The 27502-nt window shown below is 39.1% G+C and overlaps 1 long non-coding RNA gene across 2 annotated transcripts in view; it reads right to left on the reverse strand.

The window, feature by feature from the left end:
* The window catches only part of LOC118935429 (uncharacterized), a 92574-nt gene that overhangs the window by 37917 nt on the left and 27155 nt on the right, over nt 1–27502 (reverse strand). For both annotated transcript variants that reach the window (XR_008998478.1, XR_008998477.1), the window contains exons 2-3: nt 16367–16422; nt 15375–15469 (exon numbers count right to left, since the gene is read on the reverse strand). This is a non-coding gene — a long non-coding RNA (uncharacterized LOC118935429). The remainder of the gene's footprint in view (nt 1–15374; nt 15470–16366; nt 16423–27502) is intronic.

Genomic DNA, 27502 nt, shown 5'->3' on the forward strand with positions numbered 1-27502 from the left:
GCTTATTTGGTGGTTTATACAATGCCAAATGGATGTTCATGTCAGGGAGATTCTTCAAGTGATATATAAACTTTGGTTTGCTTTGTTGCTCTGTGAAAATTATCCTTCCCAGATAGAAAAATGTGCTAAGGTATATGTTCCCACATTTCTGAATCTCTATTTTTTTATCCAACTACCAAATATTTTAAGAATTTATATGTATCACAAAGATAGAAGATGACTTTGGGTGCTAAAAAAATAGCTAATTTATTCCATATAGTCTGAATCTTTCAACAGATGGAATATTTTCAGTAGATAACACTGAAATTATTCTCTCAGATGATCAACACCTGATAATAGGTGCCTAGACACATTTCTATTTAAAACTAAGAATTCTACATTTAGATAAGGCACTACTTTTAAACTTTTAAAATTTTCCTTATCATAATGTACATTTAATAATGTATATAATCTTATATAAATTATCCCTGTAAACATGATATACTTTCATTTCTATATTTATATTAAATGAAATTAGTATCTAGACAATACTTGCCATACTGGTTTTAATTGTCACCATTTGCTTTAACTTAAATGATAAACATGCTAGAAATTGAATTTAATTAGTAATTAAATCAATTTATTTTACTTACTGAATATTTGTATTTTAATCTTGAATTGATAGATAGTGATGTCAGAGTTCTTTCCCAACTCTGTCGTAATTTTTTTTCTGACACTGTGATCCATACCCAAACTTTGCCATGATGTAAAATTAATATGTAAGAGTTATTTTCCATATGAATATAAAATGGAAGATTTAAAATATGTAAAACACTATATTACCTAAAGTCAAAACTAAATCTGATGTTAAAATCACAAACTATCTAATTCATTTCACTGCCAATAAGAAAGATTAGGTCCAAATCAATATAAGCAATTTAGAAACTATTATTAAAGCAAAAATTAGAAAAGATAACTTAGCTAAAGTGGTAATATTTATATATATATGTATTTTTTTTACTGCTTTCTGACTGAACTTGTTTGAAATAAAACTAATCTTTGTCATAAAATGTTTGCAACATTTAAGGATATACATTTTTTAATGTGTGCCTGTATTTTTTTATTATACCTAAAATTATAGCTTTGCATTTGGAACTAAAAGATACTTTACATTAAAATTTTTCACAAAAAGAGATATCTAACATCAGTCTCAAAAGTGATTATTGCTTTCTGAAATGTGTTTATTAATAATAATGGAAAAGTCTATTATAAGTCTATATACTATTTATCTACTTATCTAACTTCCTCAATTTCTCTGTAGCTATTAATCTATCAGTCAGTAATTATTAATGTGGTAAAGTTGGCACTGTCCTCTGTCTGTGATTTAAACTTCGTGATATTTTATTCAGTCAAGTAGGGCATAATGTCAGAAAACAGTGCAAACACAGTTTAATTGTTTTAACATTCCAAGTTGTAGAATGTAAAACTCAGAACAAAGTCCTTGACTTTTTTAAAATTAATAGAGCACCATTTATGCTAGGTTCAATTACAGAGTAATCCAACATACTGTCATTCAAATAATCTCCTAATAACACATAATCTTTAGATATAAAAGCGAGCATATTTTAGCTTTGAGAGCTCATACTTTTTTTTTTTTTTGAGAGGGCATCTCTCATATTTATTGATCAAATGGTTGTTAACAACAATAGAATTCTGTATAGGGGAGTCAATGCTCAATGCACAATCATTAATCCACCCCAAGCCTAATTCTCGTCAGTCTCCAATCTTCTGAAGCATAATGAACAAGTTCTTACATGCTGAACAAATTCTTACATAGTGAATAAGTTCTTACATGGTGAACAGTACAAGGGCAGTCATCACAGAAACGTTCAGTTTTGATCACGCATTATGAACTACAAACAATCAGGTCACATATGAATATTCGTTTGATTTTTATACTTGATTTATATGTGGGTCCCACATTTCTCCCTTTATTACTATTATTATTATTATTTTTTTAAATAAAATGCTGAAGTGGTAGGTAGATGTAAGATAAAGGTAAAAAACTTAGTTTAGTGTTGTAAGAGAGCAATGTAGATGATCAGGTGTGTACCTGTAGACTATGTGTTAATCCAAGCTAGACAAGGGCAATAAAACATCCATGGATGCAGAAGACTTCTCTCAAAACAGGGGGGGAGAGGTTCTAAGCATCACCTCTGTTGATCCCCAATTTCTCACCTGATGGCCCCCTGCGACTGTGCCTGTCTTAGGTTGTTCCTCCCTTAAGGAATCTTACCCGTCTCTGGCTAACCAGTCACCTTCCGGGAGCCATACAGGGAAATGTAAAGTTGGTAAGTGAGAGAGAAGCCATATTGTTTGAAAAGGTGAGCTTTTTAATTCTTTGCAGATTTATGCCGTGTGGCTTCTATGCCCAGCATTTGTCTTGAGGTATCTTTAGCACTTGGAGGAATTATGATACACGGTAAATTCGATATGAGGCACGAATTCTATTTAAGGGTTGTAATTGAGAAGGAAGAAGAAAAGCTATAGAGGTAGTAGACGTAAGAAAACATGGGAAGATTGATTATTTCTTTGACATATCTTCTTGTAGAGTAACTTAAGCATATACAGGTTTTAAACTACTAATTAAATTACTCACACACATTAACATAATAGGAATACAGTTACATAACCAAAGCAGATCTATAATTACCAGCCATCTCCAGTGAAGCCAAGAAAACCAGTTAGGCACCCTGGGCATTTGTGAAAATTTGTCTATGATATGATGGATATTGTCCAACTGTACTTGAACAGTCTGAGAGAAATCAGACAAATTAAAACAGCCCATTCCTGGGAACTGTTCACATCCCATATGTTCTTTTAACAGTAGATAGTCTGTAGTTGTAAGATTTTGGAGCGCTACAACTTGTACTTCTCCTACTTCTTGGTTGAGTTCCAACAGTATAGATCCAGTCAAATTTGTTGTTTTACTGTATGCACAGGCCAGCTTACATATCTCCTTCTTCATTCCCATGGCAAGTCCAGGAACTGGTGGGATGAGTGCATCTACAGCTGTAGCAGTGCGTGGATCTTTGTTGGGGTTTTTTGTTGATCATCTTCTGGCATGAGTCTTCCAGAGAGTGCTGATGTTGGAAGTTCTTCTTCATATCATATCTTAGTTCATTTTCTGGGTAGCCAAATTAGGCTTTGATCCTCTGTATAAACACAAACAGACCCTTTGCCCACACTTTGCCTACACCTTTATACCATTGTGTAGAGCTCAGTGGAGGTCACCACACAGGAACTGCTTTTTTTTTTAAGAGAAAGGAATATTATCAGAAAAGTATACCTCCATAGCCGATCATCTGACACCCTTTAAGTGATCAAAATTAAGGATATTTAAAGCATGCATTAATCGTTGATTTACTGTTTTATCCTATCATGGAGTAATCCCCCTTTGCTTTCTTTATTTTTCTTTTTTTTTTGTCATCTTTAATCTACACTGACATGAAGAATATTATGTTTCCTAGGCTCTCCCCTATACCAGGTCCCTGCTATAAACCCCTTTACAGTCACTGTCCATCAGTATAGCTAAATGTTGTAGAATCACTACTTTTCTTCTCTGAGTTGTACAGCCCTCCCCTTTCTCCCACTCCCCCTATGCATGCTGATCTTAATACCCCCCTTCTTCCTCCCCCTCTTATCCCTCCCTACCCACCCATCCTCCCCAGTTCCTTTCCCTTTGGTACCTGTTAGTCCATTCTTGAGTTCTGTGATTCCACTGCTGTTTTTTTCCTTCAGTTTTTCCTTTGTTGTTATACTCCACAGATAGGTGAAATCATTTGGTATTTCTCTTTCTCCACTTGGCTTATTTCACTGAGCATAATACCCTCCAGCTCCATCCATGTTGCTGCAAATGGTAGGATTTGCCCTCTTCTTATAGCTGAGTAGCATTCCATTGTGTATATGTACCACATCTTCTTTATCCATTCATCCTCCGATGGACATTTAGGTTGTTTCCAATTCTTGGCTATTGTAAATAGTGCTGTGATAAACATAGGGGTGCATCTGTCTTTCTCAAACTTGATTGCTGCATTCTTAGGGTAAATTCCTAGGAGTGGAATTCCTGGGTCAAATGGTAAGTCTGTTTTGAGCATTTTGATGAACCTCCATACTGCTTTCCACAATGGTTGAACTAGTTTACATTCCCACCAGCAGTGTAGGAGGGTTCCCCTTTCTCCACAGCCTCGCCAACATTTGCTGTTGTTTGTCTTTTGGATGGCAGCCATCCTTACTGGTGTGAGGTGATACCTCATTGTAGTTTTAATTTGCATTTCTCTGATAATTAGTGATGTGGAGCATCTTTTCATGTGTCTGTTGGCCATCTGTATTTCTTTTTTGGAGAACTGTCTGTTCAGTTCCTCTGCCCATTTTTCAATTGGATTATTTGATTTTTGTTTGTTAAGGCATGTGAGCTCTTTATATATTTTGGACGTCAAGCCTTTATCGGATGTGTCATTTTCAAATATATTCTCCCATACTGTAGGGTTCCTTTTTGTTCTATTGATGGTGTCTTTTGCTGTACAGAAGCTTTTCAGCTTAATATAGTCCCACTTACTCATTTTTGCTGTTGTTTTCCTTGCCCGGGGAGATATGTTCAAGAAGAGGTCACTCATCTTTATGTCTAAGAGGTTTTTGCCTATGTTTTTTTCGAAGAGTTTAATGGTTTCATGGCTTACATTCAGGTCTTTCATCCATTTTGAATTTACTTTTGTATATGGGGTTAGATAATGGTCCAGTTTCATTCTCCTACATGTAGCTGTCCAGTTTTGCCAGCACCATCTGATGAAGAGACTGTCATTTTGCCATTGTATGTCCATGGCTCCTTTATCAAATATTAATTGACCATATATGTTTGGGTTAATATCTGGAGTCTCTAGTCTGTTCCACTGGTCTGTGGCTCTGTTCTTGTGCCAGTACCTAATTGTCTTGATTACTGTGGCTTTATAGTAGAGTTTTAAATAGGGGAGTGAGATCCCCCCTACTTTATTATTCATTCTCAGGATTGCTTTGGCTATTCGGGGTCTTTGGTGTTTCCATATGAATTTTTGAATTATTTGTTCCAGTTCATTGAAGAATGTTGCTGGTAGTTTCATAGGGATTGCATCAAATCTGTATATTGCTTTGGGCAGGATGGCCATTTTGACGATATTAATTCTTCCTAGCCACGAGCATGGGATGAGTTTCCATCTGTTAGTGTCCCCTTTAATTTCTCTTAAGAGTGACTTGTAGTTTTCAGAGTATAGGTCATTCACTTCTTTGGTTAGATTTATTCCTAGGTATTTTTTTTTTTTTGATGCAATTGTGAATGGAGTTGTTTTCCTGATTTCTCTTTCTATTTGTTCATTGTTAGTGTATAGGAAAGCTACAGATTTCTGTGTGTTAATTTTGTACCCTGCAACTTTGCTGTATTCCGATAACAGTTCTAGTAGTTTTGGGGTGGAGTCTTTAGGGTTTTTTATGTACAATATCATGTCATCTGCAAATAGTGACAGTTTAACTTCTTCTTTACCAATCTGGATTCCTTGTATGTTTTTGTTTTGTCTGATTGCCGTGACTAGGACCTCCAGTACTTTGCTAAATAACAGTGGGGAGAGCGGGCATCCCTGTCTAGTTCCCGATCTCAGAGGAAAAGCTTTCAGCTTCTTGCTGTTAAATATAATGTTGGCTGTGGGTTTATCATAGATGGCCTTTATTATGTTGAGGTACTTGCCCTCTATTCCCATTTTGCTAAGAGTTTTTATCATGAATGGATGTTGAATTTTGTCAAATGCTTTTTCAGCATCTATGGAGATGATCATGTGGTTTTTGTCTTTCTCTTTGTTGATGTGGTGGATGATGTTGATGGATTTTCGAATGTTTTACCATCCTTGCATCCCTGGGATGAATCCCACTTGGTCATGGTGTATGATCCTTTTGATATACTTTTGTATTCGGGGTGCTAATATTTTATTAAGTATTTTTGTATCTACATTCATCAGGGATATTGGTCTGTAATTTTCTTTTTTGGCGGGGTCTTTGCCTGGTTTTGGTATTAGGGTGATGTTGGTTTCATAGAATGAGTTTGGGAGTATTCCCTCCTCTTCTATTTTTTGGAAAACTTTAAGGAGAATGGGTATTATGTCTTCTCTGTGTGTCTGATAAAATTCCGAGGTAAATCCGTCCGGCCCGGGTGTTTTGTTCTTTGGTAGTTTTTTGATTACCGTTTCAATTTCTTTGCTCATAATTGGTTTGTTTAACTTTTGTGTTTCTTCCTTGGTCAGTCTTGGAAGGTTGTGTTTTTCTAGGAAGTTGTCCGTTTCTTCTATGTTTTCCAGCTTGTTGGCATATAAGTTTTCATAGTAGTCTTTAATAATTCTTTGTGTTTCTGTGGAGTCTGTCACGATTTTTCCGTTCTCATTTGTGATTGTATTGATTTGTGTTGATTCTCTTTTTCTCTTAATAAGTTTGGCTAGAGGCTTACCTATTTTGTTTATTTTCTCAAAGAACCAGCTCTTGGTTTCATTGATTTTTGCTATTGTTTTATTCTTCTCAATTTTGTTTATTTCTTCTCTGATCTTTATTATGTCCCTCCTTCTGCTGACCTTAGGCATCATTTGTTCTTCTTTTTCCAAGTTCGATAATTGTGATGTTAGACTATTCATTTGGGATTGTTCTTGCTTCTTCAAGTGTGCCTGGATCGCTATATACTTTCCTCTTAAGACTGCTTTTGCTGCGTCCCACAGAAGTTGGGGCTTTTTGTTATTGTTGTCATTTGTTTCTATATATTCCTTGATCTCTATTTTAATTTGTTCATTGATCCATTGATTATTTAGGAGTATGTTGTTAAGCCCCCATGTGTTTGTGAGCCTTTTTGTTTTCTTTGTAGAATTTATTTCTAGTTTTATACCTTTGAGGTCAGAAAAATTGGTTGGTAGAATTTCAATATTTTGGATTTCACTGAGGCGCTTTTTGTGGGCTAGTATGTGGTCTATTCTGGAGAATGTTCCATGTGTACTTGAGAAGAATGTATATCCTGTTGCTTTTGGATGTAGAGTTCTATAGGTGTCTATTAGGTCCATCTGCTCTACTGTTTTGTTCAGCTCTTCTGTGTCCTTACTTATTTTCTGCATGGTGGATCTATCCTTTGTGGTGAGTGGTGTGTTGAAGTCTCCTAGAATGAATGCATTGCAGTCTATTTCCCCTTTAGTTCTGTTAGTATTTGTTTCACATATGCTGGTGCTCCTGTGTTGGGTGCATATATATTTAGAATGGTTATATCCTCTTGTTGGACTGAGCCCTTTATCATTATGTAGTGTCCTTCTTTATCTCTTGTTACTTTCTTTGTTTTGAAGTATATTTTGTCTGATATTAGTACTGCAACCCCTGCTTTCTTATCACTGTTGTTTGCCTGAAATATGTTTTTCCATCCCTTGACTTTTAGTCTGTACATGTCTTTGGGTTTGAGGTGAGTTTCTTGTAAGCAGCATATAGATGGGTCTTGCTTTATTATCCATTCTATTAATCTGTGTCTTTTGATTGGTGCATTCAGTCCATTTACATTTAGGGTGACTATTGAAAGATATGTACTTATTGCCATTGCAAACTTTAAATTCATGGTTACCAAAGGTTCAAGGTTAGCCTCTTTAGTATCTTACTGCCTAACTTAGCTCGCTTATTGAGCTGTTATATACACTGTCTGGAGATTCTTTTCTTCTCTCCCTTTTAATTCCTCCTCCTCCAGTCTTCATATGTTGGGTGTTTTGTTCTGTGCTCTTTCTAGGAGTGCTCCCATGTAGAGCAGTTCCTGTAAGATGCCCTGTAGAGGTGCTTTTTGGGAAGGAAATTCTCTCAGCTTTTGTTTGTCTGGGAATTGTTTAATCCCGCCATCATATTTAAATGATAGTCGTGCTGGATACAGTATCCTTGGTTCAAGGCCCTTCTGCTTCATTGCGTTAAATATATCATGCCATTCTCTTCTGGTCTGTAGGGTTTCTGTCGAGAAGTCTGATGTTAGCCTGATGGGTTTTCTTTTACAGGTGACCTTTTTCTCTCTAGCTGCCTTTAAAACTCTTTCCTTGTCCTTGATCTTTGCTATTTTAATTATTATGTGTCTTGGTGTTATTCTCCTTGGATCCTTTCTGTTGGGGGTTCTGTGTATTTCCATGGTCTGCTCGATTATTTCCTCCCCCAGTTTGGGGAAGTTTCCAGCAATTATTTCTTCCAAGATACTCTCCGTCTCTTTTCCTCTCTCTTCTTCTTCTGGTACCCCTATAATACGGATATTGTTCCTTTTGAATTGGTCACATAGTTCTCTTAATATTGTTTCATTTCTTGAGATCCTTTTATGTCTCTCTATGTCAGCTTCTATGCGTTCTTGTTCTCTGGTTTCTATTTCATCAATGGCCTCTTGCATCTTATCCATTCTGCTTATAAAGCCTTCCAGAGTTTGTTTCATTTCTGTAATCTCCTTTCTGGCATCTGTGGTCTCCCTCTGAACTTCATCCCATATCTCTTGTGTATTTCTCTGCATCTCTTTCAGCATGTTTATGATTTTTATTTTGAATTCTTTCAGGAAGACTGGTTAGGTCTGTCTCCTTCTCTGGTGTCTCTGTGATCTTGGTTTGCCTGTAGCTTTGCCATTTCATGGTGATAGGAATAGTTTGCAGAGCTGGGACGAGTGACGGCTGGAAGAACTTTCCTTCTTGTTGGTTTGTGGCCCTCCTCTCCTGGGAGAACAGCGACCTCTAGTGGCTTGTGCTGCGCAGCTGTGCGCAGACAGGGTTTCTGCTTCCTGCCCGGCTGCTATGGAGTTTATCTCCTCTGTTGCTGTGGGCGTGGCCTGGCTTGGGCTGCTGATCCAAAGTGGTGGAGTCGCATTGGAGGGGGAGCTGCCTGGAGGCTAGTTATCTCCGTAATGGGCCTCCGTGCTCCCTGCAGCCCAGGGGATTAGAGTGCCCAGAGATCCCCGGATTCCCTACCTCTGGTTTAAGTGTCCCACCCTGCCCCTTTAGGACTTCCAAAAAGCACCCGCCAAAACACAACGACCACCCAAAATAAATAAATAAATAATAATAATAATAATATAAATAAATAAATAAATAATAAAAAATGGCCGCTTGTTTTTCTTTATTCTCCGGCACCAGCCTCAGGGACCTGCTCACCGGTCTTGCTGCCCTGTTTCCCTAGTATTGGAGTCCCTATCTGTTTAAGACTTCCAAAAAGCGCTCACCAAAACAAAACAACAACAACAGCAACAACAAAAAAAAAACTGGTCGCTCACTTTTCTTTTGTTTTCTGGCGCTGGCCTCCGGTACCCACTCACTGGTCTTGCTGCCCTGTTTCCCTAGTATTGAGGTCCCTTTCCCTTTAAGACTTCCAAAAGCACCCACCTCAACAAAACAACAACAACAACAACAACAAAAAATGGCCACTAGCTTTTCTTATGTCCTCCGGTGCCAGGCCTCTGGTACCCACTCACCGTTCTTGCTGCCCTGTTTGCCTAGTATCCAGGGCCCCCCGCATTCATTGTGTCTGCACTCTGGTCCAGATGGCTGGGCCTGGGTGTTCAGCAGTCCTGGGCTCCCTCTCCTTCCCCCTCTGCCTCCTCTTCTCCCACCGGGAGCTGCAGGGAAGGGCGCTTGGGTCCCACCGGGCAGGGGCTTGTATCTTACCCCCTTTGCGAGGCGCTGGGTTCTCGCAGGTGTGGATGTGGTCTGGATGTTGTCCTTTGTCCTCTGTTCTTTATTCTAGGAAGAGTTGTCTTTGTTATATTTTCATAGATATATGTGGTTTTGGGAGGAGATTTCCGCTGCTCTACTTACGCCGCCATCTTGGCTCTGCCTCCTGAGAGCTCATACTTTTTGTTTGGAGTATCCGTAGAGAAATTTTGCTTAAATTTGTTATCTGTGCCATTCCCACTGCTCCCTTATTTTACATGTAGGGAACAATTATACCATCTTTACCTAACAGAAATAGTACATTTAATACCTTTAGTCTTGTAAGCCTATTTGCCACCTGCATTGTATTTTTTGGATAGTATGCTTCAAATATTGACTACTTTATTTGAGACAATGCTGAAAAATAACATTCAAAACTGATGAATGTTTTATTATTTCTATTCATGTATTTATTTGAAAATTGTTTAGTTTATGTTTATAAGCTTTACTTACAGACATTATAAATAGTTTGTGTGGAATTTTTCACACGTTCCTTTATTTTTTTGCAAAAAATATAGTTCTATGCAAAATGAATTATTTAGGTTGAAAAGATACAAAGATGACCTAGTATTTTTATTCAAAGAGAAGTTACCTTGCAGGAGAAGCTCATGTTTAACCACAGCTGTCTATCATGCAGAGTGAAAAATGCTACAAATAACAAATATCTAAATTTAATATAATAAAATGAGTATTACATTTATTGAAAGCCATTAAAGAATGTAGGAAGAAAGCTGTAGAGAAACTTTCTGAATATGATATATGTGAAATAAGGTATATAATTTACACAAAGCAATTATTTCAATATTCAGTATATTTTTAGTCAGGGTATATTTACATTGGTTACCTCCCAGGCTCTCCAGAAATACTTTTACCAGCCATTTTTTTTCTAAAGCTAATTTCCAAATTTAAGCTGAGGCTTAAGTCTTCATTCTTGCAAGCCCCCAGCAACAACCCTACAAACTTCACAGGCAGGATTTATACATATGATTTTTTAATTTAAATTTCTATCTTTTGATTTAAATAAAAATAATGTTTTGTTCTGAAGAAGTCATATGTTCTTATTGTTTATTTTTCATATGAATTCCTAATCTTTTTTTGGAATCGTCTTCACTGGCAATAATTAGGTTTTACCAAATGGAGAATTGAAAGATGGGAGAACTTGGCAGTGTGCTGTCACAAAATGCCACGTATTTTGAATGCTTTGCATAGATATATTTTCAATACACCTTGCAAATGGTTTTTCTCTAAATTATGCCTGCTGCAATATGTAGAGAAAATCAGGTCTAATGAGTATGAACATGAAATAGGAACCAAAAAAAGCTGGTTTGGAAATAGAGTGCAAGTAAAGGGCTTCGCATTCCATAGGTCTATGAATTCACTGTATAGATCATCCTCCCGGTGAATTTCTGGATATCTGATTCCTCAATCCTCTGTGACTATTGAGCACTGTATATAAAGGAATTCACAAGCTGAAAATAAATACTTAGTTCAGGCAGCATTTTCTATTGCTTGTATTTTATCTATCCCGAATTAAACACATGATTTATTTTACTTTGTGTGCCCATCTAATGTCGACTTACATTCTACTTTTAAGGTAAAGTATTTCAAAATGTTGGACTATAAGAAGTGGTTAAATGCAAAAGAGGGGAGTTTGCAGAGAAGAAACTTCTATAATATGTAGCCTTCACCATATACAAAATAAGATGGTCTTATTGTCTTCTTGTGGATCATTTAAGAGACTGAGTTACTTGAAGTTTATAAAAGTGAACTATGAAAAATAAATAAAATCCAAAATTTAATCTGCATAGATTTAATTATTTTACTTAGACTTCTTAGAATATCTTATGCTCCAAAGCTGCTAGGAAAGCTACCTCTTTGAAGTGGGAAATCATATTTCTACAAGAATAAATAAAACTTGGATTTTAAGTGTCAGATTTACTTAAATAGTTAGAACTTATAGCCTAAGTTTCCATATCCTAATTAAAATTTGAATGTGAATGGAATAATATTAAGTAAAAACAGATGGATTTCAAGTACTATTTTCATGAACATAAATTAAGGAACAAAAAGCCTATAAATATTGTTTAGTTATCTTTTCCACAACCAACAGGTATTAAGAGGCAGCAAAGCACATAGATAATGGAAAGTAAATACAGCACAAAAATTGTTTTAAAACAAACAAAATTGAGCATTTCATGGAAGAGCTGTATCCACCCATGGTTTGAAAATCACCTGACATAAATATGATGACAGTCAACCAGATATGCTATAGGAGGAAAACTATAATTTAAACATATAAATTAATTCATCTAAATATTACTTATTAGTTGTAACTCTGGGGAGAGAGGGAAATCCTGGGCCAAAATACCTTTGAAACCGAAATCAGTCAAAGGGAAAAATAAACTGGGGAAACCCATTTATTTCTTACAAGCAGTCCACTTCTGCTCTCTCATGTCTCCTGAGTCCAAACTGCAGAAGAAGAGGCCCCTTCCCAACCTCTCCTGTCCACTTAAGCCCTTGCTGGCCCCTGTAATTACCTATCGATATGGAGATAGACTACTTCTCTCCACCGCTTGGAAATACTATTGTGTGAAGATGCACTAAAGCCAGGAGAAAGATTCTGGAAATTTTGCAATTTTACTCACATTAGTTCTTTCTCATCCTTTCAATGCCACTGACTTAATTCTCTTCATAGCATTTTCTTTCCACCAGCCTACCTCTTCCAACTTCATAGTCAGTGCAGAATTTTTAACACACCTTTCTCAGCCCAATTCAATTTGCATTAACTGAACATTATTAATGTCATATACTTTTATAGGATTTGAGAGCATGAGAATTACTGAATCATTGCACTACAATTGTAGAAAGAAGGAATGATAGATGTTCAATTTACTTGGGGTCCTTACTACGCTAAAGATGTACAGCAAATGATGAGAAGATTGTTCTGAGGGCATTAATGACTTGGATATTGAAGTATATGTAAAAGTTAGATGGATGAGGACTGGTAGAGGAATGTTTTGACTAAAAGATACATTTGTGAAGGCATGGAACTATGAAACATCATCTGATAATACAAATATATGATGTATGATATTTAAGGCAAAGAGTCGCAAAGGATGAGCTTAGGGGGATGGGCATTTCTTGTTGCCATGGGCTGTATCTTGTATATTAAGCAAATGCAGTGGATATTTTAAGCAGGCCAGTGACAGGATCAAGTTTGCATTTTAAAAGAAACCTTTTGTCTCAATCTAGATGAGAGATTTGATTTGGACTAGAGTTCAAGCAAGGGGACAAGTTAAGAGGTTATTGAAAAGGACAAGGCATGAAATGACAAGGGCTTAAATATGGTCTGTGGATAAAGATATATAGGCAAAGAAGCTTACTGGAGTAATACCAAGACTATGATTGATTAGAGGTGAATGTGAGAGAAAGAAATTCTGAAACAGGGGCTCAAATTTTGAGATTATGTTAGTGAATGTGACATAAACTGAGATAAGAAACATTGATGGGAAAGATTGTGAAGAAAGATGGATAGTTTGAGTTTCAGTGGCTTATCGGCTATCCAATTAGAGGTACCCAGAAACAAAACAATAAGATATATGATTCAGAAACTCCATAGTCCTGTTTATATGGAATAATACACACACACACACACACACACACACACACACACACACACACACATATATATATATATATATATGAGGTAGAGGACTGGAAGAAAAATAGAGAAATCATACATACATTAAGAAAAAAAACAAAAGAGTGGGTGGAAGAGACACCTGGACAGCCCCACCGTCTAATGTCTAGAGACTGAGAAAGAAATAATGGTAGGGCTGTGTCCCTGACTCTAGAGCAGCAAATTTTAAAAAGGAGGATGTCAACAGTGTACAATGCAGCTGTGATAGCTAGTAAGATAGGAATAAATAGTGTCAACAGGACATGAATGGTGAACTCTGGAAGTTTCAGAGTTTGGGAGGCATTTGAGAGAAAAGCAGAAGCCAGATAAAGTGAGCTGAGGCATGGATGCAAGATGATAAGGGATAGAAGACTGGACTAATAAAACCTTGGCTGAAAAGAGTGACAATAAGAACTCAAAAGTGGAAAAGGAAACTCTACTGATGTGGGGTTTTTTTTCCTGCCTGTTCCTCCCTCTTTCTACATTTTGAGAAAAGTTCTTCTGACACTGTTCTGTTCAGCAAAACCAATTTCAGAGTTACACATGCATCATTCTTAAAATCATTCCTACATTTAAAGTACTTTAAGAAAAATTAAGTTATCCATTTGTAATTTAAGGGAACTCTTAACCAGTAAACAAAGAACACCACAAAACTACTCATAATACAGGGGTTTTGTTCAGTGGGGGACTTTAAAATGTTTAAGGAGTGGTTCAAAATGTTCTACTTTCCAAAGTTTCCCTTCTATTTCTATTATTTCCATGTTAAATCCTTTTGGAGAGTTATCTCAGAAAAAAAAATCACTAGAGAATACCCAAATTCAGAAAGAACAATACAAAATTGAATGCAAAATGGAAAAGGAATAGTCAACAAGCATTAATGCCTTTCAATGCATTCAAGATAATGATATCTGAAAGTCTATGGAATAATAATTATAAGAAAATATTTATGGTTCAATTACTCATCCAGTTGCATCACTTCCAGACATGCACTCTCTGCCACATGTACACATATAATTTAGTAGTTTGAGCAATTTATTATTTAGACCAACTTTTAAATAGGAATTCAGTTTTCATTGTCCTATTCTTTCTAAGTCTGTGATTTCAAACATGAACCCCCTTAATCCCCAAAGAAAAGAATCCCATGAAAGTACAAAGTAGTCTAAGAAACTAGATTGTACTTTCATATTTACTATGTTCTATAAAATCAGTATGATTATAACAAATTGAAACCATTATGGAAAAATATGCTTATTTCTCTGGGCTTTGACCCAGCAATCCCTCTTCGTGTTTCCATTATTTTTGTGCTGGAAAAAATATGGATGGACTCACAACAATGCTGTTCTTTTCATAATTATTTATAAGAGATGATTTTAAAAAGAAGAAAAAGAAACCCAAAGGTAGCTAAGATAAACTATGAACATTCATTCTAGAGTATATTAAGCTATAAACCCAGAATGAAGACCTAGAATGAAGAAAATCTGTATCTCCAGAATATGTTGTTCAGTGAAAACAGCAAAGTGAGTATATAAACTTTTCCACTGTTTATCAAAGAAAAGGGGAGGAGGGTTGATTAGAATATATGTATATCCACATGCACACTCACATATGTGCATGTACACACATACACACATACTGAATTTATGTATGCACATATTTTCTGGTATTTAAAGGTGGAAGAAAATATACACATTTTAAAATATTTACCTATTGGGGAGAGGGAGGAAACCAGGTTAGCACACTGGGATTATACCTAAATTTCTCTGAGAATATCTTGTTTTGGCTTTCAACTATGACTTTAGAACTATGCAAACATTTTCATCATTACAAAATAAAACCCAATACTGAAAATTCAATTCTTAAAACTTTTGGAAATGGAGAACATGAAATTTTACCTTATTCTGTCAACCAGGCACCACAAATAGACAGCTCAGAGAGATAACTTTGGTAAGAATTCTTACCTTTCAAGATTTCTACCAGTTTTCCCAAGATGTTGTCTGCAGGCGCACTGGAGCAAGTGGGGTGTCCCAGCGGGTCTCATCCTGATCATGAGGAGCTGCAGAAGAGGAAAGATCATTTTTCCTGTTCTTTATGGAGGTGCTTGGCCAAGACCCGTTTTCTCTAGGGCATCTCATCAACGTACAAAATTAGGTTAAGTTTTCCACTGTAGCCACCCGAATTCAAGATTATCTTTGGCAAGGTTAACCTTTTGTTTGGCATTAAAATGTTATTTACCTGAGGCGTCACACTGAACCTAGTCCAGTTTAAATTGGATCCAGTCTGCCCCCAGACCTGCTCCAATTTCTAAATTGAAACTGGTCGAAACCAATTCGTCCCTGGACCCAGTATGTCCCTGCTCCTAGTCCGATTTTTAAGTCGGATTCAGAAAGTTCCAGGACCAAGTCCAGTTTCTAAATGAGACCCAATCCAATTTGGGCCAGTTTCTGAGCCCATTGGTTTCCAAGTAGGGTCCAGTAAGCCTGACACCGGACCCTATCCGGTTTCTAAGGTGGACCCAGTCTGACTGCAGCCAGTTTTTGGACCTAGTCGTGAAACAAGAAATGCTAAAATAAAGCCTGAAACTTTGTACCACAAAAACTGCAAGCTAGGATATGAGGCAGCGAGACCAAGCAGTTCAATAAGTACCCTGGTTACTCTTTGCTCTTCGTTCCCGGGGGCTGTCAGGGGTCTCCCTCAGTTTCTTCTTATGATATCAAGACTATTACAAGATAAACTGAGGCATATTAAAAATATTAAGAGTTTGTGCAAAAATCGATTTGAATCTGGCAGCAACCATTCTAGCAGATAGAAAGGAATTTAGAGGAGTGGTACAAATGGAAGACTTTGATAGGCAAAAGGGAGTGTGAACAGTAACAACAACAACAAAAGGTTATTTATTGCAAAGTTACTTTACTTTAAGGGATATAAGGAACTTATCAGGCAAATTACTTACCTAGTGCTGATCAGGTGACTCCTCATTGACTGGTTTAAGACTGCGTTTCTGGATTGCTGAAACGGTAATTAAGTCTCAGTTTGGCGACATGGGACTTAGCATAAGCAACTCCATTTGGGGGCCTCTTGTCTTGTTTTTAACATAAGATATTAATTGTACTCTGATTCATACAAACTATAACGATAATGAGACATTCAGAAAAGCTTGATGGATCAAGTAGTGATATTTAAGGAATATTGATATTGCTAATTTGGCTATAATAGTACTGTGATTTTATTTTGGAAAAGTAAGAGCCTATCTTTTCAGATACTTAATGAAATTCAGATAAAAATGATATAATTTCTGAAATTTGTGTCAGTGTAATGAACAGGGAGGAGTAGTTAGGGACATATTTGAAATGACATTGGTCACAATTGATATTTGTGCGATACGTAGTGGGCAAATGAGGGTTTATTACATTGTCTTCTCTATTTTAACTTGCTTTTGAACTTTTCCATAATAAAAACTTAAAATTTTTAAAATAAAAAGTGATTTTGAATCATTGAATGTAATGTAAACATTGAATGAACTTCAATTGAATGAAACTTACCAAATTAGAATAAATTGGTATATAAGTAAACATGCCAAAAACAGGATTGGAAGAAACATTCAACCCAGTCAGCAATTAAGAAAATATATAAAGGAAATCTTGCTTCTTTATAGTTATCATAAACTAATCTATCTCTAACTCAAATTTGTTTATTCCTAAAAAAATGTAAATGATTTAATTCAACAGTGGGTTGGTTATTGATTGCATTTTTCAAAACTTTCCCTCAATTTAGTGAACCAATTCCTGTTTAGAGTTTTACTAATGAATCTTAATTATCAACTGGGTAGAACTTTTCTTAATGAACAGAGAAATGTTATAACCCTTATTGTAATTACTTTCAGAATCTGTTTAAGATGTTTTAAATATATATTAAACAGAAAAATTTTACATATTTAGAAAAACAGTGAATCTTCTCTGTTCCAAAATTTGTAATAGTTTTGTATATATGTATATGTGCTTTTTTGAAGATTATAACTTAATTGTAAGATATTTGTATTATTTGGAGTTTTTTATCTCAGTCTCCAGAATGGTAAAGCATGAATCTTGCCAAATAGAATATATGTAATTAAAAACATTATTTGGTATTTTTTCATATAAGTTTTCAAAATAGTTACACAAGACAGATGTTGCTTCAGGCTAACATGAAAGCATAATATTATCACGATTACAAATAATGTTCTATAGGAGTCTCTATCCATAGCTAAATATAAGAAATTTTTTTAAATTATTATTTTTAGAGTTACAGTTTTCTTTTCTGGATAAAGTAAACCAGTTCAGTCCTTTCAATTAGTAGGTAGGAAGCTGGTAAAAAAAAAAAAATATGATCAGTATTTGCCTTCCTGCCAGGAAACTGGTAAAAAAAAATATGATCAATATTTTCCGTTTTTGCCAAATGACCTTATATTGCAGTTGAAGGGTTGAAAGGAAATCAAACAGTGCCCAAAGAGAATAAAGAGTTGTTGTCTTTGAAAAATGACTGTCATACTCCTAAGAAATGTATCATGCAAGATGCGATTTCCAAGTAGGAGGACCCAGAACTTTCTCTTGTAATGAGGCATTCCCCCCCAAATTTTTTTTAAGATTTCTTTGTTAGAATAAAGAAAAAGTGGACACATTATTTAGTACTGCTCTGAAAAAAATATGTTCCTGTAAACATCAGTCTTTACTAATATGGTCCAGCATAAGCTCACCATTTATGCCACTTATACTTCCTGCTCCTGTTGGCAGATTTTCTAATCATTTCACATAAAGGCCTTAAGTTGTCTTAATTTTCAGTTTTTTAAATAAACAAGTACTTCATTATTAGGCACTGACTTTCTAAAGGTTAATATTTAACTGCTTATTATACAAATGAGTTCAATGTTATCATGAAGTTAAAAAAAATCATCCTGAGAAATTTGTTTGCCAATACTAGAAAAGTGAATTTTCTCTCTTCATTTGATAGTTTTTATTTGCATTCTAAAAGCTACTAAATATTTCCCTAAGTATAAACATCCATCATTTGCATATGACCTTCTATATATAAACTATTAAAGACAAGAACTAAGAAATATGGTCCTCTCCCACTGGGTTACCATTTCAAAAATAAAGGCTTAGAGTTCACACATAAGAATGATGTATTTATTGACTACTCATTATGTGCCAGCATAGTTAGGACAATGAAGCAGAGTATGTTCTGAAGGATCATACGCTCTATTTACCAGGTAACAGACAAGTATCATTAAAATAAACTATAATCAATGTCAGGAAAGCAAGAAGCAGAGAAAGTCATGGGATTGCAGAACAGGTGCAGATTCCTGGAAGAAGTAAAAAATTGGCTGAGACTTCAATGATTAGCAGTAATTATTAGCCTGTTAATTTCATGTGTGCTGAGGGGGTTAGTGGGATGTAGAGATGAAGATGAAGGGAAAGAAAAGATAGTGATAAGAGCATATGCAAGAGGGTTTCTGGATTCAAGGAACACAAAACTATACCTGAGGGCTGAAACACGAAGGTCAAGCTGGAAAGCATAGCTTGCTTGCACTCGAGGAGAGGAAAGCTTCTATACGGAGCTCATGATTTTAGTTCTCTTAAAGACCATGGAGAATCACTGGGTGTTTTTAAATAATGGAATTATGTGATTAAGACTGCACAGGTTTGCGAGGACTCTCTTGTCCCCTTCTGGTGTGAGCCAGGAGCTCTGTCCTCTTGCTTTCTCTCTAAATAAAAGTCTCTCACTTGCTCTCCTAAAAAAAAAGACTGCATGGGTTTGGTAAATTCCTAGGAGTGGATAGATGGAGCTAGAGAGTATTATGTTCAGTGAAATAAGCCAGGCAGCGAACGACAAGTACCAAATGATTTCCCTCATTTGTAGAGTATAACAAAAAAGTAAAACTGAAGGAACAAAATGGCAGGAGACTCACAGACTCCAAGGGACTAGCGTTTACCAAAGAGGAGGGGTGTGGGAGGGCGGGTGGGAAGGGAGGGAGAAGGGGATTGAGGGGTATTATGATTAGTACACATGGTGTGGGAGGGTCACAGGGAAGACAGTGTAGCACAGAGAAAACCAGTAATGACTCTGTGGCATCTTACTACACTGATGGGCAGTTACTGCAATGGGGTATGGGGGGAATTTAATAATATGGGTGAATGTAGTAACCACAATATTTTTCATGTGAAACCTTCATAAGAGTGTATATCTATGATACCTTAATAAAAAAAATAGAATTTAACATTTAAAATGTACCAAAATTAACATATGTACATATTTAGGAAAAAAAAGACTGTATGGTTTATTTGCTAAAACCCCATCCAACTCTGTGAACTTGGGTTTTTACAGAATGCATTATGATTATAAGAGTGAGAACTGGGTTGCAGTTAGAGATCAGTTCAGGGATTTCAAGTCCTGAAGACCCACACACACTCAAATGAGTTTGAAATACTGATGTTTTTAGCATTTCAACTCTGAAACTGTGTGAGAGATGGGAAACATGTGGGCAAATAATCCTGTGCCCTGGGAGCCTATGAACATGATACCTGGGAGAAGAATAAGTTACAGGAACAATCATTTAGCTCATAATAAATATGCGTCTTTGAAGGAACACTTGCTCCTTTTTATTAGAAGTCTCTGTGAATTAGAAATTCTCTTTCTCATTTTCCAGCATGAACTTCCCACCCAAGTCCCACAGTTGATTTCATCTTCTTCCCTAATTTAACCTTTTCACAGTGTACTATTTTTGTAGCCTCTTCTTGTGTTATCCCATCAACGTTTTCTCTTTTGTTGTGAATAACAAAATGCATGTGCTTGTCGCGCGCCCCGTCCTCGCCGGCAAGAACAGCACGCAACAACAGCAGGATTCTTCTGCAGAAAGCTTTAATCTTCAGCTCTTTTGTGATACAATCATCAGGGGAAGGACGCAAAGGGAAAGACTGGGCTAGCTATATAGTTCTCATGCTCCAAGCTGATTGCGCGCTGCCTGTGATGCTTCATTAGCATAGCTGCTACGATACGCCAATTGGTTAGCAGGTGAAGGTCTAATTAGCATGTGGTATGCGGCCAGGAAGTGGCGGGATTATCCAGAAGTAGTCTTTGTTTTGCCTACAACTTTTTCTCAAGCTGGGCGCCATTTTTGGGTGCGGCAGGTATGGCTACCAACATCTCCCCCTTTTTTGTTTTGTTGAAACTCAGGGCGGAACTTGTCAGCTGAGGTGGAGATAGAGGCCTGATCTCCAGAAACATTTGATGTCCTATTAGTGGAGAAGGGTATGCGGACACTGACCCTTATGCAATCAGGCATGTCTCACAGAGGGGCCCATGACCTCTTGCAGTGCAGTGCCTCGCACCCTCTAGCTGACGTTGGGACCGCCCGGTACAAAGGGTCTGGGCCTATGCAATGACCCTCTTGCACCGAATTTCGTATGAGAAGCTTCGGGTAAGCGAACAGGTACCCTAACCTGGTGCAATGCCACAAGGGCTCAGGGTGCAAGGGCTACCTTAACCTAAAGTTGCGCTTCTTTCTTGAGCATGTTGAGCCATACTTGGGGAGAGGCGCCCATTTCTACTGCCATCAAGGCTTGAGCAATTACCACCTTATCTCGCCGTTGTTGGGCTTTGAGCTTGCACAACAACCAGAGTAGGAGCATGAGACCTCCAAGCATGAATACACCCATCCTAGCAATGCCCGCCCACTCTTTAACATGGGAGAGAGCTCTGTGGAACCAGGAAGAGAGTCCTTCTGCCACGGAGATGTCTATTCTGGTGGAGTTGATGTGGATTATCTCTCGCCGTAGCTCTTCTAATGCTCCTTCAAAATCTTGGGACCAGTTTCCTGAAAGATACCGAGATAGGCCTCGGGACAGATTAGCTGCTCGCGTAAAGTTTTCATATTGAACGCTGGTAATGCAGAGAGCACGAAATTTTTGCTCACAACCTAATTGGGCTAATTGCCACAGCACATCGATTTGTTCTTCTACAAGGTCAACTCGCTGATTGAGGACCATTATTCCCCCCTTTAGCTTGCCATCAAGCGTGGATTGCCGTTTAAGGGCAGAGGTCACTGATTCTGCAAGATCATTGAGTTCCGTAGCTGTTTTTATAGAGGTGTCCAAGGCAATGGCGGCTGCAGTGGCAGCCACTGCAGCCACAGACATGATGGTTACTATGACGGCAGTGATGCCAAAGTCGCGTTTTTCGCGGAACAAGGTCATGGAGTCAGGAGCATCAACTGGGACAGGGACCCAACGAGGAATGCGGGCTACTAAGGCATTGGTATACTTACGTGCATCCCAACATTGTGATAAAAAGCAGGTGGAATTGGAACACAGATCAAAACTATAATTGGACAGGATAAACAGGAATGGGGGATGGAGACAAACAGGGGTAGGCGGGATAGTCTGAGAGACAGTGTTATTAATAATTTGATAGAGGCGGTAAGCGCAGAGGTTGCCCATGCTCATTGCCCCAACGTAACGCTGAACCATGCTAGCGCTGTATGGGGCTATGTTTCCTGCCAACTTTGTGAGGAGGGAGACATTCCCTACGCTACTGTTCCCTCCCAGGAGAAAACTAAGGGGAGAAAGGTCAGTGCATGACCCGTTAGCTCCACATAGCATCCATTTATGGAATGGGTTAAGCGATATGTCCTGTGAGATGCTAGACTCTCCCTGGGTTCTCCACAGGGTTTCTCTAGACATATCTGGCGATAAAGAGAAGTACTGTGCTTCGTCAACCCACGTAGTTACTCGGGACTGACACTCCGTCCAGGGCCATGGTTCTCTTTCATAGTCTCCCAAACACTGGGGGGCATATCTGGGCTGGTAGGGTCTATGGCAATACGGTGACTGGGTCGTCTTTTCAGACTGGCCACAGGACTTGGCTGTATTATAGCAACGGGTCATGTTAAGAGTATGGGGCTGGACAAAAGTACCATTGATCCAAATAACTTCAAGGGTAAGGTCGGCATAAATGAATGCAGTTCTGGAAGAGGAGGCGTCAGTATGCCGGTCATGGGGATCATACCAGCCATATGTTTTCCGTGTGAGGGGAATGCAGTTTGTACAATTCACACCAGTGGTGAAACATAACGTCCCTTTGGTAGCAAAGGTCCGGTTTTCTCCCAAAGGCGCTGTCACTGTGTCTAGGGCTAAATATGGCAGGTTAATGTTCGAGCTAGTAGTAAAAAAACGTGGAAACACTGCTGCATTGTAGCGGACTGGCATAGGCTTAGGGAAGGCAGACAATATTCCCCATCTCAGTACTCCCTGAATCGGGGTTCCCAGCGACGAGAGCAGGATCAGTAGGCACAGAGAGGTCATCTCCTTTGTCCAGGACCTTCCTTGTCAGGCGCTCTGGGATCCAGAAGGGGTTTTCTTCACCCTGGGGGAAAACACATACAGCTCCCCTGGATCTTATTATAATTGGATCCGGGCCTTTCCATTGGTTAGATAATACATCCTTCCATTTTACCAGTTCTTGTGGGTCTTTTGGCCACTGATTATGGCGGTCTGCCGCTGTATGGCCTTGAGCATCCAGGTTCAAAAAATTGAGAGTGAAGAGTGCTAGGGCTATAGCTGTTTTGGGTGTGGGGGGTATGTCCTCAATTCCCCCTTTTTGTTTAATTAGATAGGATTTGAGAGTGCGGTTCGTGCGCTCCACAATCCCTTGACCCTGTGGGTTGTAAGGAAGACCAGTGATATGTTTAATTCCCATGTGATGACAAAATTGAGCAAATTTGGCAGAAGTATAGGCGGGACCATTGTCCGTTTTGAGGATTTGGGGTAACCCCCATGCGCTCCAAGCCTCAAGACAGTGGTGAATGACATGGGAAACTTTTTCTCCAGACAATGGGGAGGCAAATATGACTCCCGAACAAGTATCTACAGATACATGTACATATTTCAGCTTCCCAAAGGAAGAAATATGTGTTACGTCCATTTGCCAAACCTGTAAAAGCTTAATACCTCTAGGATTGATCCCAACATGAGGTGTGGGAAGAAAACTACAGCAGTGTTGGCAGCTAAGAACAATGTTCCTAGCTTCGGCTCTGGTTATGCTAAACCGCTTGCGCAATGTTTCAGCAGTGACATGGAATTGTGAGTGGAATTTTGAAGCTGTGGCGACAGGGTCTAGCAGAGGGAAAGCTATGCTTCTAGTTGCAAGATCTGCTAAGTGGTTGCCTTGGGTCATAGGCCCGGGAAGGCCTGAATGTGCTCTAATGTGGGTCATATATAAAGGAGAGCGTCTAAGGAGTAATTGTGATTGTATTTGTTTGAACAGGGTAGCTACTGAACTAGATACTTTGATCAGTCCTGCTACTTCTAGGGAATTAACTGCATTAACAACATAACTAGAGTCTGACACAATATTTAAAGGCTCATGAAAGGTTTGTAGTACTTCCAAAACTATATGGCATTCTACTATCTGTGGAGTATTGGGTGTATAGTTCTTTGTTACAACTTCGCCATCATGGACATAGGCACCTGTACCTGTCTTGGACCCATCTGTGTAGACTGTCTTTCCATGTGGCAACGGGGTTAAGCTAGTGACTCGAGGGAACACCAGGGGATGATTTCTAGCAAAATTGATGAGGGGATGTTTTGGGAAATGATTATCAAAGGTTCCTGAGAAGCTATAATCAAGTATGGCCCAATCATCATTCATAGCACATAATATTTGTATCTGCTCCATATTGTAAGGGGTTATGATTGTTGCTGGAGCTTTCCCAAAATGTGTAAACGAGTTTTTTACTCCCCTCAGAGCAAGATTGGCTATGGCAGCTGGGTAGTATTCTATCGTTCTAGCCTGAGAGGCTTGGGAATGGATCCAGAGCAGTGGCCCTCGTTGCCACAAGACTGCAGTTGGCAGTCCCGGAGTAGGAAGGATGCATAATTCAAAGGGTTCATTTAATTGTATCCTATTCAATTGTGCTGTCATTAAGGCCTGTTCTACCTTATGGATAGCCTGCACTGCCTCAGGTGTAAGGGAGCGCGGAGATGTTAGTTGTGAGTCTCCTTCTAGGATTTTAAACAGTGGTTTCAAGTCAGTGGTAGGTATCTTTAAAAATGGCCGCAACCAATTAATGTCTCCTAGGAGTTTCTGGAAATCATTCAAAGTTCGCAGCTGATCATGTCTTATCTCAAGCTTTTGGGGGCAAATTACATCTGTATAAATGGTGGCTCCTAGGAATTTGCTAACACTAGATTTTTGGACTTTCTCACTGGCTATATTCAGTCCCCAAGTCTCTAGGGATTTAGTGAGCTTTACATAGGCCTCTTCTACCTCTGCTGATTGTGGGGAGCAGAGAAGGATATCATCCATATAGTGAATGATTTTCAGTTTGGGGTAGTTTTCGCGAATTGGTGCTAGCGCTTGTTGAACATACAGTTGACATATGGTGGGACTATTTGCCATCCCTTGAGGGAGGACTTTCCACTGAAATCTGGCGTCTGGTTGCTCATGGTTAATAGCTGGCAGGGTGAAAGCAAACCTTTCTCTATCTTTGGTGTTTAGGTGTATGGAGAAGAAACAATCTTTGATGTCTATTATGATTACTTTCCATTCTTTGGGTAGAGCAGAGAGAAGTGGCAGTCCTCGCTGGACAGGTCCAAATAGCCTCATTTGAGCATTTACTGCTCTCAAGTCATGAAGCAATCTCCATGATCCTGACCTTTTTCTGGTTATAAATATGGGCGTATTCCATGGAGATACAGAGGGTTCTAAATGTCCTAATTGGAGCTGTTCTTGTACTAAATGGTGAGCTGCTTCTAATTTCTCAGAGGATAGGGGCCACTGAGGAACCCATATGGCCTCCTCTGTAAGCCAAGGTATGGGCATGGCGTCTTCAATGGCCCCTACGAAAAACCCAGGCCATGACGGTCATTTTTTACTTTGGGAAGGATAGGCTCTGTGCGTCCCTGTTGGTGTTTCCCTAGTCCTTTACCAGGAATATATCCCATATCTATCATCATGCCTTGGGCAGGGGTGGAGTATTCATTAATAAGTTTAAGGCCTAGGCCCTGCATAACATCTCTCCCCCACAAATTGACTGGCAGTGGGAGCACATAAGGGGTAACTGTACCTTTTTGCCCTTCAGGCGCCTGCCATCTCAATGGTTTGGCACTAATGGTAGGACTAGACTCATATCCTAAACCTTGTAAAGAGTGTGAGGACTGTGTTATAGGCCATTTGGAGGGCCACCAGGTTGCAGAGATAATACTTTTATCTGCTCCAGTGTCTAGGATTCCTTCAAAACTTTTTCCCTCTATTTTAAGGGTCAATTTTGGTCTGTCTGCTAAATCTAATACTATAAAGGCTGAGTTATAATTAGAGGAACCAAAGCCCTTTTCTCCTCTCTCCGCGGTGGTAGCTGGATAATTGGCATGGAGACTAGGCAACACTAAGAGTTGGGCTATGCGGTCTCCTGGGGATATAGGGTAGATTCCTCTGGGGGCTGAACACATGATTTTTACCTGTCCTTCATAGTCTTGATCAATAACCCCGGGGTGGACTACAAGGCCTTTCAAGGTAGCAGAAGAGCGCCCCAAGAGCAACCCTACTGTATCTGGTGGTAAGGGGCCTTTAAAGTCTGAGGGGATGGGTTGAACTCCCATCTGTGGAGTTAACACTATTCTGGTGGTGGCACGGATGTCCAATCCCGCGGAACCTGGAGTGGCTCTCCTCGGGGGGCTTGGTTGCTCCCAAATGATACTTGTGTGCTGGTTGCCCCATATATTTGCGGGCCCTGGCGGCGGGGGCCCCTCTGGGAGTTTTTTGGCGACTCTAAGGGTTTCCCTTCTATGTCTTTAACAGATCGGCATTCATTGGCCCAATGTCTGCCTTTTTTGCACTTAGGGCACAATCCAGGGGTCTTTTGGGTTGTGTGCTCTAAAGTTGGGCTTCTACATTCTCTCTTTATATGTCCTAACTTCCCACATTGAAAACACTTAACATTCCTATTAAGGTTCTTAGCTTGTCTATGACTCTGCAATATAGCGGCAGCTAGGCCTGCATTGGTGAGGGGCCCTCCTACCTCCCTGCAAGCTTTCAACCAAGCAGTCAATCCTTTCTGCTTCCAGGGGGTAATTGCCTGTCTGCATTCTCTGGTGCACTGTTCAAACACTAGTTGTTGGATGAGGGGCATGGCCTGTTCTTGATCTCCAAACACTCGGCCTGCAGCTTCCATCATGCGAGCAACAAAGTCTGAGAATGGCTCGCTTGGCCCTTGAATAATCTTTGTCAAATTGCCTGAAACCTCCCCTTTGTTAGTGAGAGCCTTCCACGCTTTGGCTGCGCACGCATTTATCTGCGCATACACTTGTACGGGGAAGGCGGTCTGGTTAGCAACCCACTGTCCTTGACCTGTTAACATGTCAAAATTCCACACGGGCTGTCCCTCAGCAGCATTGGTGCATGCTTGTGTCAGGCTAAGATCATGCCACAATGCTTTCCATTCTATATACTGCCCCATGCTAGAAAGACAGGCTTTTGCTACGTACTGCCAGTCTGAGGGCGTCATAGCTGTTTCTGCCAGCCTCTCAATTTGTGCTAGGGTGTAATTAGCACTGACTCCATAGGTCCGAACGGCCTCTGCTAGGTCTTTGACTTCTTTATGGGTTAGGGGCTGATGGGCACGTGCTCCATTGTCTTCGATTACGGGGAACATCTGTCTAATTGCCCTTAAATCCTCCGGAGCACAGAAGGAATGTGCGCCGCTCGCATAGGGCGGCGGGGCTAAGGGCGATGAGGAGCGTCTCACTTTCATTTTCCCTTTAGTTTGCGTCTCCGTATTGCTGGCCTCTGTACCTTTGCACTTAGCAGTTCTAGAGACTCTGTTCTCTTCCTCCTCTTCCGAGGACATTAATTCATATTCTGATTCCCTATTGGAAAGTTGGAGTTCCCTCAACTCTTTCCAGGGGTATTTGCTATTTTCTCCGAGGCGGTCGTCACCTGCTTCTCGGGGCTCTTTCGCTTTTGCCCTGGACGGGCTCTCTCCCTCATTCTGGGGCTTTTTAACTTTCGTTTTAGCGGCCCCTTTTCGGCCACGAGCTAGCTCTGTCTCCCGTTCCGTTTC

This window comes from Manis pentadactyla, chromosome 7, assembly GCF_030020395.1.
Source record: "Manis pentadactyla isolate mManPen7 chromosome 7, mManPen7.hap1, whole genome shotgun sequence".
Lineage (NCBI taxonomy): Eukaryota > Metazoa > Chordata > Mammalia > Pholidota > Manidae > Manis > Manis pentadactyla.